The sequence below is a fragment of the Lonchura striata genome, chromosome 15, assembly GCF_046129695.1.
Source record: "Lonchura striata isolate bLonStr1 chromosome 15, bLonStr1.mat, whole genome shotgun sequence".
In the NCBI taxonomy this organism is placed as follows: Eukaryota; Metazoa; Chordata; class Aves; order Passeriformes; family Estrildidae; genus Lonchura; species Lonchura striata.
The window spans coordinates 621,739-634,702 of record NC_134617.1 but is presented as its reverse complement, the minus strand read 5'-3'; the positions used below and the strand labels follow the sequence as shown (position 1 = coordinate 634,702).

The following is a 12,964-nucleotide window of genomic DNA, read 5'->3' as shown; positions in this document are numbered from 1 at the left end:
GAGTAGCTGCTGGGAGCATCTCATGGCTGCAGTCGTCCCTGGCTGCCTGCGAGGAGCAAGGAGCAGCGTTTGAAAGCACACAGACCGAAACAATAATCCCCACAAACACAACCAGCACAAAGTACTAAAGTGCTGTCCCTCCCAAGCCATAAACAAGGATTAGCAGAGTTTCTTCTGCTTTTGTTGAGGGAGCTGGACCAAGAGCCAATGCCAAAAAATAACACTGAGAGTGGAGAAACCTAGCATGTGGCTAAAGATGATTACTAATATTTATTAAGCTTATATTTCAAAAACATCCAAAAACCTCCAGCCTCTTGAACCCCTGCTCCTGTGATGCTTTCACTGTCAGCTGTGGCTTCTGCAGCAGGGACCTGTTTACATCCCTTTTGTCCCTCTCCCTGCTCCCCTAATTGTTGCCTTTTCAATCTCTTGCCTAGGGGTTCACTTCAGGACCAGGGCTTTTAACAGGAATTACCAGGGCTTGTTGCCATTTACTGTGTGTACAGATAGAGAAATTGTGAAAAGGGGAATGGCATTTCTCCCTGCATAACACTCACCCAAGAGAAAAGGGTCGAGAAAAGGTCAGGATGGAAACTATTAAAGCACTGAATATCCCAAACACAACCTAATGTTCCCTACAATGATGCTTGGCCGAGCACTACAGCCAAGGGAAGAGACAGCTTCTAAAAGGCACACTGAAGAAAGGCAGGAACAGCTTCAGTGGCCTTGGGCTGTCCTGGAGAGGAGGTTCCTGAGGGAAGAGCAGGACCAGGCTGCTGGCAGGGCCACCAGCATCCCCAGGGCACCCACAGGACACGGGGACACACGCGGGACCTGCTCCCCGGGCAGCTGGGCAGGGCCCTGGGACCAGCCCTGCGGGCTCAGCTGGGCTGGGCTGATCCCCTGCAGCCCAGCTCAGAGCTGCTGCCCCGGCTGTGGCCAGAGCCTCCAAAGAGGAGTGACTGCACCAGGGCACTCGGATCCCCCAGCCTTGCACACCGGGCTAATGCACATCCCTTCCAAAGAGGAATTACTGAACCAGGGCACTCGGATCCCCAGCCTCACACACCGGGCTAATGCACATCCCTTCAAAGAGGAGTGACTGCACCAGGGCACTCGGATCTCCCAGCCTTGCACACCGGGCTAATGCACATCTCTTCCAAAGAGGAATTACTGAACCAGGGCACTCGGATCCCCCAGCCTTGCACACCGGGCTAATGCACATCCCTTCCAAAGAGGAGTGACTGCACCAGGGCACTCGGATCTCCCAGCCTTGCACACCGGGCTAATGCACATCCCTTCAAAGAGGAATTACTGAACCAGGGCACTCGGATCTCCCAGCCTTGCACACCGGGCTAATGCACATCCCTTCAAAGAGGAATTATTGAACCAGGGTACTCGGATTCCCCAGCCTTGCACACCAGGCTAATGCACATCCCTTCCAAAGAGGAGTGACTGCACCAGGGCACTCGGATCTCCCAGCCTTGCACACCGGGCTAATGCACATCCCTTCAAAGAGGAATTATTGAACCAGGGCACTCGGATCTCCCAGCCTTGCACACCGGGCTAATGCACATCCCTTCCCAACAGGAGTTATTGAACCAGGGCACTTGGATCTCCCAGCCTTGCACACCAGGCTAAATATCTCCTTTCCATGAGTTCTTCTCATGTCTGGCTGCACATCCCTTCCCAAAGAGGAGTTTTTGAAGCAGGGCACTCGGATCTCCCAGCCTCACACACCGGGCTAATGCTCCTTTCCTCATGTTCTTACCGAGTTCTCTTGTCTGGCTGCACTTCCCTTCACCAGGGCTGCTGAGGAGCATCCTCAGGCTCCTGGCACTGCCCTCGGGCTGCTCTGGGTGTGCCAGGACCACCTGGCACAGGACCAGCTCCCGTCCTGGGTGGGCTGGCAGCAGCTGGGGTGAGCCCAGCGCAGTCCCACTGCTGCCTTTGCTGCTGTCCAGCTCCACCCCGGGGGCTGGCTGAGGGCTGCCCTAGGAAAGGTGTTTTATTTGTTTGATTTCCCCCTCTGTAGCTGGGAGGATGAGGGAGCCTCGGAGGTGTTCTGGGGGGAGCTGGCTCTGCCCAGAAGCAGGGCCGGGCTCAGGCTGCTGCCCTCAGCTGTGAGCTGCTCTTACACAAACCTTCCCTGCCCCAGGATGGGCATTTCCTCTCTGCAGCCTGCTTCTGTGGTGCTCCAATGCCTGCTAAAACGCTTCCTGCTTGGAAAGCTGTGTGAGCAGTGCCAAGGAAATGGCAAGGCGTTCCACACAATTATGCTTTAGTAGAGCTTCATCAAAGACGCTGTGGACTCTGCTAGCACCAGAGGCGTCCTGCAGATGTATTGATTTCCACTCTGAAAGCCATAGCTGTGTGCTGGAGCATGCAGAGAAACAAAAAGCTGGCCTTGTGAATCCTGGCTGGAAGACAGTTGGGATAAGCTTGATAAATCAATGTATAAATGGGCTGTTTCATTTGCCAGGAAAAAAAAAGTAAGGCAGAGCTCTTACTCTCCCACCACCTGAGCTTCTTTCCTTCAGAATAAACACAGGGGTTGGTTTGAAGCATATTTCTCTGCTTGGTAACTGGAGATGCTCTCTGTGATCGGGGAGGCTGAAATACTTTATCCTCTGAAGCTGAAGTGCTTCAGCAACCCCGGAATGTTCCTCACAGCAGAACTGGGAGAGACCAGCGCTGTCAGTGGGGATCAGGCCATGCCTGCATTTCTCATTTGGCTCAAGCTGTAATTCAGGGTACGACTGCCCAGACCTGCAGCACGTCCCTTTTTCTGTGGAGTTACCTGCATTTGCAGCACACGGGTGCTGAGTTCATGGACCTTAACAGCCCCAGGGCAGGAGATTCCTGGGGCCAGCCTGGGGAGGAAGATTGAAGTGCTGCAGCCAAAGCAGGAGCTTGCAGCTCCTCTGGCTCAAAACAGGACTGGAGCTGCCACTGGACCCCGAGAGCCAGGACCTGCTGGACCACCAAAACTGCTTCTGCGTCCCAACACCAGGATTCTCAAATCTCCAGTGGGCTGAAAAACCTGTTTCTCTCCTCATCTACATTAAAGAACTCCCCTTGCCCAGGAGACTGGCCAGAATGCTCCAAGTCTGGGCATTTTCTGTGTATTTGTTCTTGTTTTTATTGCACTTCAAAATACCAACTTCCAAAGGGGAATGCTGTTCATCATCTGTGCTGCGTGTTGCTTGTTGGAGCTTACACTATCACGGTTATTTTAAAAAAAGAAATAGGAAACATGCAGATAGATCACACTTAACTAGTTTTGTTGGTTTATTGATTTACCCCCCAGCAGACCTGGGGCCACCTGCAGACATTTGGGCAGGAGCCAAGGGGCTGGAGCCCAGGGACCAGCGCTGGCTCTGGGCACAGTCCAGCCCAGCAGAGACTCTGCAGATCCTCTATTCCTGCCCCAAAAGGCTGATTTATTACAGGGGAAATGCCTGTGGGAATGTTTCAGCTGCATCTTCAACTGGAATTCTCTCCCCAGCTACTGGATGGAAGTGCTGGTCTGGCTGAGGGGCTCAGGAGCCCAGCACTGTGCCCAGCTGGCAGAGGGGCAGGAGCTCAGGCCTCCCACCCCAGGCTCAGGCACTGCCTCCAGCAAGAAATGAACCCTTGGCTGCCTGTCCTTCCTTTCCAACCACTGCAAAACCATTGGATTTGCACCAAAGGAAAACAATTAAATCTCAGGCTCCAGCAGGCAGGCAGCAGATTCCCACCTCTCGGGATCTACTGTGCACAGACAAACACGCTCAGGTGTGCACAGCCCTCACGGTCCAAGAGAACATTTTCATGTGGATCCTTTTCCTCTGTCCAAGAGAACATTTTCATGTGGATCCTTTTCCTGGGCAGTAGAGGCTTCCAAAGGTGCAGTCCCAGCCCAGCTGTGCTGCCCCGGGCACAGAACAGCTGGCTGCCTCCAGCAGGCTCCAGCATCCCTTCCCAGGAGGCAAAAGCAGCAGAACCAGTGTTTCATTAGGAGAAACAATTGATATTTAGGTATGTGGCACATCCATTAAGTGACTTGAAAGGTCACCCCTGCACAGCAGCAGAGGAAGGTCCCCACCTGGAATACCAATGGGGGAATTTCAGCACCAGGAGCCTTCCCTTTAAACAGAACAAACAGAAAGCTTTGTGCTTCTCTTATCTTTAATCCTTACCTTTCTCTCCAGAGGTTTGCTCCAATTAGTCATTCCATGTTAATCACGTCAGCGCTGCTCATTTCCTCCTGTGCCTGTGGCAAAGGACACCAGGACCTGCCCTGGGCAGGGCTCGGGCACAGCTGGCTGCTTTGGATTTTTCCAAACCCCTGCACACGGGGAGATCTCGTTCTGTAATTGCAGGTGTAAATCTGCCCACGGGCTGAGCAGTTTGGCCAAAAGAGCTGGAGTCAGTGCAGATCTCCAGCGTTTTTCAGCTGGGGATTGTTTGATGCTATAGCTTATGGGGATGGTTCTCTTATTTTAACATTTGATGGCTTATCACATGCTAAAGCCATGTGAGCTCTAGATCATCATTTTCTGTGTAGAGTGGGGAGGGACTGATGAACTTTGTAAAATTAAGAATAGCAGAGTAAAGGTGAGTAGGAAAAAATATGAAAAATACAAGCATAAGGGACATAGGAATAGATTACTCCAGCAGGAGTCCGCGATGCCTCAGGACAGCTCCCGGGAATTCCGGGAATTCCTGCTCCGTGGTGTGTGCTGATCGCAGAATCAGGAGTGCAGAGGCAGAGCACTGTCCCTTCCCAGGCTAACACCTCCTTTTGTCCCTTCCCTTGTCCCTCCCCAGGCCAACACCTCCTTTTGTCCTTTCTGGGGATGCCAGGGCCCGAGAGCAGAGCCCCTCCTGGCACAGCTCCTGCTCCTCCCAGCTCCCATCCCAGGGCAGCCCCAAGTCCCAGCAGCAGCTCCAGCATCACCCCAGGGAGCACCCAAGGATGTCAAACCCAGCAGCTCCCTGTGCTGGGCCTCACAGAGCACAGCAAAGGAATCAGCAGTGCAGCAGCCCTGGCACTGCTGGGCTCTGCCTCCAGCCTGGGAAGCCAGGGGGCACCGGGGCAGCCCGAGGGGCCTCGAGTCCCCTCCCTCATCCCCTCCCTGCCTGCTCCCAGCTCAGCCTCTCAACGACGATTTTCTCTCCACGTTCTGACCCCGAGCTGAGCACCACTAATCAAAGAGCTGCTGTGAGACGGAGATGTGCTTTGGGTTAAAATGCACGGAATCTGAGAGTTTCCTGCCAAGGAGTACCAGCACCACGCTTGCCAGGTCAGTGCCAAAAGTTCATCCCCCAGTTCATCAAGTTTAACCTTTCCTAAGTTATTATTCCCATAATTACCTGTATTAACTAACTGCATGGAGCACTACAGCCACAACAAGCTGAAAGCAGGACACAGCGAGGCAGGGCTGAGTGCTGAGTCCTCAGCACAGGAGCTCACCTGGGGTGGACAGAGCAGCTGCTGTGGTGCCCACCCCGAGGTGCCCACCCCGAGCTGCCCTGGCACAGCACCACGCAGAGCCATCCTGCCCGGCCGAGCTGGCTGCGCTGCTGCAGAGCAAACACCAAATATTGCTCTTTCAGTAGGCTCAAGGATGCTTTTTGGTTGAAATGCCAGCAAAACAATAGCCAAGGAACTGAAACCTGGTTTTCCCTCTTTGGTCTTTCTGGACCTTCAGAGGTTAGAAGAAGGTGAAGCCCTTGTCCAGCATGGGGCAGCGGGGCCTGGGGTGCCAAGCACCCAGCAGAGCAGACTGGCGTTTCTGCAGATCCTCACAGGCAGCAACTGCAGCTCTGCCTCGACACCACAACAAGCTCTCCTCCTGGGAAGCGTTCCCATGTTTATTTTACTCCTCCAAGTAAAAAATGTAAATGTTCTTTTTTCCTCCACATCTTCTGTCTTTGCTTCTCTGTGTTTTGCAGAACATTTGTCACCCTGCTGGGCCCCACGGCAGCTCTGATGTGTAAGTGTGATCCAGCCTGTTCTCACGGGTGCCAGTCCCAAACACCAGCGGGAGCAGCCCTGGGGGAGCTGAGCTCCCACACGCAGCGTGAGGAGCTCCTGCCTGGGAAGGGACTGCTGCTCCTGGGCATGGCACAGCCAGAGCAGCACAGAGCCACTCAAGGCTGGAAAAGACCTTTAAGGTGAAGGAGTCCAACGTGAAGCAGCTCTGCCAAGCCCATCCCTCCTCATCCTCCTCCCCACAGCAACCTCAGCTGTGCATGAGCCCCAGAGCTGGGGTGCAGGGGGAAACTGGCTGTGTTGAAAGCCATGAGAAGCACTCACCACCCACCTTCTGCGTCACTGCTCCCCACCTCCATCCCCACTGCCTCTTCTCCAGGAAAAAAACGTGCCTTTAGAGCTCCTCGTCAACCCACAAACGACACTGAGGTGGGAAAACACATCCCTGCAGCTGGTCCTCCCTCAGCATCCCTGGGCTTTCCTCCAGCTGCCTCTGGAGCAGCCCCTGCCCAAGGCTGTCGGGCTGGTGGTGCCACCACCGGGGTGACCAGACCACCTCCCCAGCACGGGCTGGTGCCAGCGCTGGTGCCCCAGCCCCTCTCAGCAGCCACCCTGCCACTCTGCAGGTCACACACAGCTCCCCTCCAGCTGTGATCCATCCAAGGGGACAGATCAGGCATAATTTTTTTTGTTTTCCCAATAAAATCTTCAAAAACTCCCACTTTCAATCAAGTCTGAGCAAGAAAACTTTCTGATATCTCAAGGACATATGAGGAATGGGAGAGCTGCAGCCCACAGGTCTGAGCCAGTGCTGCTTTTCACTCTCTTGAAGCGTGACAAGAAACAGCTCCTAGTTTCTGGTTCTGAGAAAAAAAATCGATTTTTATCTTTAGCAGCTTTCTGTGGGGCTGTGCTGAATAACACATGGCACAACTGTGCAGTTACCATATGGAAATGATGAATGAATATGAAACGGGAGGAGCAGCACAAGTCATTTTCCCGTGGCCCTGGGATGCAATGGGAGCTCAGCTGGGAAGGAGGATGAGGAGCTCAGGGAGCAGCACAGCTCAGCCAGCCCGTGCACAGAGCCCAGGGAATCTCCTGCCCTGGAGGAGCCCAAAGATCCTTCCAGCCCAAAGCACTGCCCAGATTCTGTGTTTCTGCTGCTCTGCTCCTGCACAAAAGCCAAGAGCAGCACATCCATCAGGTGCTTTTTCTTTAGAGGGTGAGGCTGCTCTGGAAGCTCAGGCACAAGTTAAATTAGGAGGAAGTTACTTCACAAATCTCGCAGCAGCGTGAGGGAGTTGCCAGCCAGAGAAAATGATTTATTCATGATCCACAAGGAGCTTCCCCAAGGAGGGAGTTGCTCCTCTCCTTTCCCCCCCGGCTGCACAATCTGCCTTGCCACTGGCCAGTGCAAAGCCCATTAAGAAGTGCTTCATTATTGATACTGTACATTGATTGGAGAGAAATGAATTATAGATGTGCAGGCAGAGGCCAGCGTCCCCCACAGCCCTGTGCTGGGCAGCCTGGCTGAGCCCCAGCCCAAAGGAGCCCCGTGCACCCCTGTAGGGATTGGAACACAGGGGTGTTGATATGGAATGCTTTGGTACCAGTGCTGCTCTTAATGCAGGAATTGCACCCAAACCCTCCTTCAGTGCCTGCGAGTATTCTGGACCATTACACACAAAGCCTCATGGAACAACTGCCATTATTTTGCTTTTATGTTCAAGAAATTTTTCCAAGAGGTTGGGGGTTGCTTTCGTGGCCTTTTTCCCTACTCTGAAGCCATTATTTGCCCCCAGCTGAGATTAATAACAGCAGTTTATCACACCACATGCACTCATCAGCCTAGGGGAATACTCCCTGATTTGTTGGTTTTTCTCTTTCCTCCCATAAAATGCTTCATCAGTTCTGACAATGTAAAAAGTAGATCAGGAGTGAAAATTGCAGTTACCACATGATCACACTTCCCATTCTCCAGGATGAAGTCTGAGTATTGATTCCAGTTATTTTTGTGACAGAAGATTTGCTTGAACTCCTGCTCAAGTCAAAGGAAGGGTCCCAGTGGATTCAGGCAGTGCAGAACTTAGGGAAGAACCTTCAGCAAACCTACAAAACTAATTAATTTTTTAAGGTCAGGACTTTTTTTTCAATGGCAAATTGGCTTGTCAAGTGAATGGCCTTTTTCCACAGAAAAGGTTTCTGCAGGGAAGCACTTCCTTCCCTGCTGGAGGATGGCAGCCTGAGAAGAGGAATGTTTAGAGGCAGAAAAGGTGCTGTGGCTGCTCCTCCTGCTCAGCCCAAACCAGCCCTGGTCAGCCCATCCCATCCCATCCCATCCCATCCCATCCCATCCCATCCCATCCCATCCCATCCCATCCCATCCCATCCCATCCCATCCCATCCCATCCCATCCCATCATGTTATTCTCCAACTTGGAATCTTTTCAAGGGACCAGTTTCATTTTTCTGTATTTTCCACAGACCAACAAAAAAAGCGACCAGAGCAACAGGAAAGTTTTGTTCTGGGTTTCAGAGAGACTGACTTTAATCTCCAGCGTGACACTGATCTATGCCCCAGCAATTCATTCAATCCCCTGGTGTCTGTTTTCAGTCTTTTCAGTTGCTTACCTTGCTGCTTAATATTAAAGTTTTCCAGAGCAGAGAATATCACTTACAGGATTTCTGCAGCATCCAAAACACTGGGGCCCTAATCTGCACACTAATACAAGGTAAATGGTTCATTTCCAGCTTTGGGGGTTTTGCATATTACAATGAAAAGAAGTTTTCAACGCTGAAAAGACAACTGGGCTGATTAAAAACCAACCCCTGGAGAAGGACAAGCTCTGCTCCTTCTTCAAGGATGCATTTAGAAATTATAGCTCCATTCAGCAGCTGGGGAGAGACTGGAATCCATTATTCACCAATCAAGTTGTCATCACCTGGAAGATTAGATGGTGGCCCAGGAGACAGAGGCAGCAGAGGTTTGTAAATTTCTCGAGGATAAATAATAAAAACTAAAATGCAATTTTAAGGAGGGCTTGGTCGGGGAAGTGCGGGGAGAGAAGGTCCCGGGGGGCAATGGCCACCAGCAAGGGCGTCTGAGCCACGGTGAGCAGAGCTCCTCCAACTCGCTGCCAGGAGAACTCAGGAGGCACAGAAAGTCTGAGGGAAATCCCACAGGGGCAGAACGAACCCCCTGAGCCTCGCCAGCCCCGGGGTCCCTGGGATGGTGAGAGGCTGATGGGGCTCAGGGGGATCCTGTTCCCTCTGGGCCGGGGCACAGGAGAGGCTGATGGTGACAGGAGTGATTGTGAGCTCGGGAGGACGGGAGCAGAATTCCAAGTGCTCTTGATGCCGTGGGAGTGCTGGGAAATCAGCAAGATGAAGGCAGCTCAGAGAGGAGAAATCACTGCACAGGCAGCAAATGGAGAACATCTGGCGAAGCAGCAGGACCGGGAAAGGCTCCTTTGGTGCCTGGATGGGGAACAGCAGCTCTGACACAGAGCCTGGCCTGCAAAGGAGCTGCCACAGCACAAGGACGGGACAGGGCTCTGGAGATCAGCCACCTCCGAGGGCTGGGAAGGAGCCCCTGCTCCGCTGCCACCCACCTGTGCCCCGGGACAGCTCCGTGCCCAGGGACAGGGACAGCTCCATGCCCAGGGACAGCTCTGTGCCCAGGGACAGGGACAGCTCTGTGCCCCGGGACAGCTCCGTGCCCAGGGACAGGGACAGCTCCGTGCCCAGGGACAGCTCTGTGCCCAGGGACAGCTCCGTGCCCAGGGACAGCTCCGTGCCCAGGGACAGGGACAGCTCTGTGCCCAGGGACAGCTCCGTGCCCAGGGACAGGGACAGCTCTGTGCCCAGGGACATACTCCTGCCCAATGCCCCCTGCCCAGGACATCCCCCCTGCCCAACGCCCCCCTGCCCACACGTCCCCCTGCATGCCCCCATCCACCAGCGGGGCTGGCCCCTCGCTTGGGGCTGCTTGCAGCAAACCACGGTGAGCAGGACACTCCCAGGCACTCACACCTTTCCTCACAAGTCCTTGGGCCACCCCTGCATGGCAACTGATGTCTCCTTCTCCCAGAGCAACCCCAGGCACCCTCATGAAACAGGGGAATAAAAGGAATGAAATCCATTTAAAATGGGTGTTTCCAGCAAATATGTTACAAAGCCATTTCAGATCCTTCACTCTGAGTGTCCCATTACCAAAACACAAACAGTCATCTCTCAGCTCTTAATACAGCTGGAATTATCTTACCTGTCCTCTCCATTATTCTTGGTGACAAGTGAACGGTATAAATGCCCCCCAGCCCTTGGATAAATAACTTCCCACACAGATTAGGCTCGATCATGCAGTGCTAACAAACATGTCCATGAAAAGGAAATGGACGTGCTAATCTATAAAGATTGAGGTGAAGGAAGAAGCCATCAATCTGTCAGGAGTTATCAGGTTGTGTTTCTCCCTGTGTTACTGTAGAGATTTCTTCTTAAACCCTACCCTCAGTCCTCTGGAGATTATGCAGGAATTGCAGCTGGAACACAATTTAAAAAACAAAAATTAGGGCTGTACCAAAAGGGGGTCCATCCTCCAGGTGTGAAGAATGCCCTGGCAAGGAATAAGTCTTCTCTTTGAAATTAGTCTTCTCTTTGAAACTTCTGTTTCCCTAGTTAAGGAAACATTGTTATAATGGCATTAGATTAAAATATATTCATACTTCAAATGGTGACTGTAAAGTTCCTATCTCCAGGCTGAGGTGCCCCCTGCCATGTTTTCAGTGGGAGCTAACAGAGAGCTCCAGGGTTACCTGGTTTGTCCCAGCCCCTCTGTGCACACACTGACCACCCCCAGCTGTACCCGTGGGCTCTGAGCTCCTGCCAGGGCAGGATCTGCTCCTCCATCCCACCCCAGCTGTACCCGTGGGCTCTGAGCCCTGCCAGGGCAGGATCTGCTCCTCCACCCCACCCCAGCTGTACCCGTGGGCTCTGAGCCCTGCCAGGGCAGGATCTGCTCCTCCACCCCACCCCAGGAGTACCCGTGGGCTCCACCAAACCCTGTGGATCCCAGGCACTGAGCAGCCCCAGCAGCTGAGTCTGCAGGAGCTGATCCGATCAAAGACCGAAGTAGAACAGCCCCGGGCAGCAGGAAGCACCAAACTGCATCTACGTCAACTCAGCGCATATTCATTCTACCTAAAAAATAGATTAGAAAAATAGCAAATAACTCCTCTGTGCATGCTCCGCAGTCAGCTGTGAGCTGTGTGGCTGTGGCAGAGCAGAGAGGGGCACGGGTTTACAGGGAGAGCTCGGTGCCCGGCCCCTCGCTGGCACGGGCACAGCGGCTTTGGCGCTGCTGCTCACGGCTGTGTTGTACACGGGCTCGTCCCCAGCTCTCAGAATCCTTCCCTGTGTGGCCACCTCGTGAGGCAACCTCAGAGGCAGCACAATGTTAAGACCTGTTGGAACATTAAGTTTTGTCTAAAGTGTGGGCGATGCATTCAGGTAGGGCTGAGCTCCTGAGCTCTGATTCCCTCCTGCGCTCAGTGCAATGTGTCTGCTCCTCAACAGCACTCCCTGTGACAAACTCCTCCAACACAAAATCTCCAACACAAAACACACCCCTGGCACAGCTGGGGCTGCCCCTGGATCCCTGGCGGTGCCCAGGGCCAGGCTGGACAGGGCTGGAGCAGCCTGGGGCAGTGGGAGCTGTCCCTGCCATGGCAGGGGTGGGGTGGGATGGGGTTTAAGGTCGCTCCCAATGCAAAGCATGATTTTGTGCTAAGGGGGCAGGAAATGAGTTCCCCATGTTTTAGAGAGCTGTGGATGTGTTCAGGAGCAGAAGGACTCATTCCTCCAGCAGGTGCCCTGCAGCAGGGCTGGCTTTGCCTCTCTCCAGCCCCTCTGTGGCTGTGCTGCATGCTTTGCTCAGCTCTGACTCCTGACACAGCTGCAGGTGAGCCTCTGGCTGCAGACCCCGCAGCAGTGGCTGCAGTAATTCCTGTTTTTCTGAGCAGGAGCCGTGTTTGAACTCTGCACAGAGCCCGTGTCGATGCCGTTCCCATCACTCAGGTTAATGAGCACAGTTCATCAGCCCCGTCCCTTTGACTTCTTCTCTCCTAAAGGGAAAATAATGCATTTAACATGTCAGATATTTAAAGGGTTCTTTCATGTGCAGCCTCAGTTCATCGCTAATAAAATACATTTTACTCTGCTGTTTCATTCCCTGAGCATTCCATGCTATACTGAATTTAAGATAGAGCTTCTTGCCACGTTTCTTAGCAGAAAATAGACATCTGAAGACTCATTAAAGTCTTCCAGGCTTCCAGTTGCCCTCTGTCAGGTGGCATGAAACACGTGCTGTGAGGAGGAGCAGCAGCAAGGCTGGCAGAGCCCCAGCAGGACCCCGTGAGGATTCCCCTGTCTGGAGCAGGGCAGCCCCCAGCCCCCTGAATCCCCCAGCCCCTCCTGGGGAGGCACAGGGCGAGGGCCCCTCCTCGGGCAGAGGTTCACTGCAGGAGCTGTGCTGGCAGCTGCCTTTCCCCAGACCCTTCCAGGAGGGATCCATTCCAGGGATGAAAGCATCACTCACAGGCTGGCACTCTTTGTCTCTGACAAGGTTTTTCAGAAAGACACAAACTCGAGGCTGTTTGTCCTGAGCCAAATGAACGTCATTCATCACCTTTGGAGAACCACCATCACTGCAAGTTAATGCCTCCCAGAGCTTCTTGGTTGCAAATTCCTTTATAATACAAAGTTAAAATCAACCTCTGAAATGCAAATAACCCAGCAACCTCCACAAGATGATTTATGCCATGCTATCGTTTTCATGAAAATAAATTAAAAGAAGAAAATGTAATTTAGGGTGAACTGCATTGTATATTAAAATAAAAGACTGACATTATGTCTGCAAAATGGAGCACGATGTGTTGCTGCCATTGCTGCTGGAGGTTTAACCTTCCCAAACATGGAGAAAAGCATT

The 12,964-nt window shown here is 53.0% G+C and overlaps 1 long non-coding RNA gene across 1 annotated transcript; it reads right to left on the bottom strand.

Annotated features, from left to right (window-relative positions):
- Positions 1-9,375: 9,375 nt before the first annotated feature.
- Positions 9,376-11,567, bottom strand: LOC144247127 (uncharacterized). The gene is made up of 3 exons (XR_013340825.1): positions 10,559-11,567; positions 10,015-10,088; positions 9,376-9,459 (listed from the first exon to the last, which is right to left on the bottom strand). It is a non-coding gene; the product is annotated as an uncharacterized LOC144247127 (long non-coding RNA).
- Positions 11,568-12,964: the final 1,397 nt, after the last annotated feature.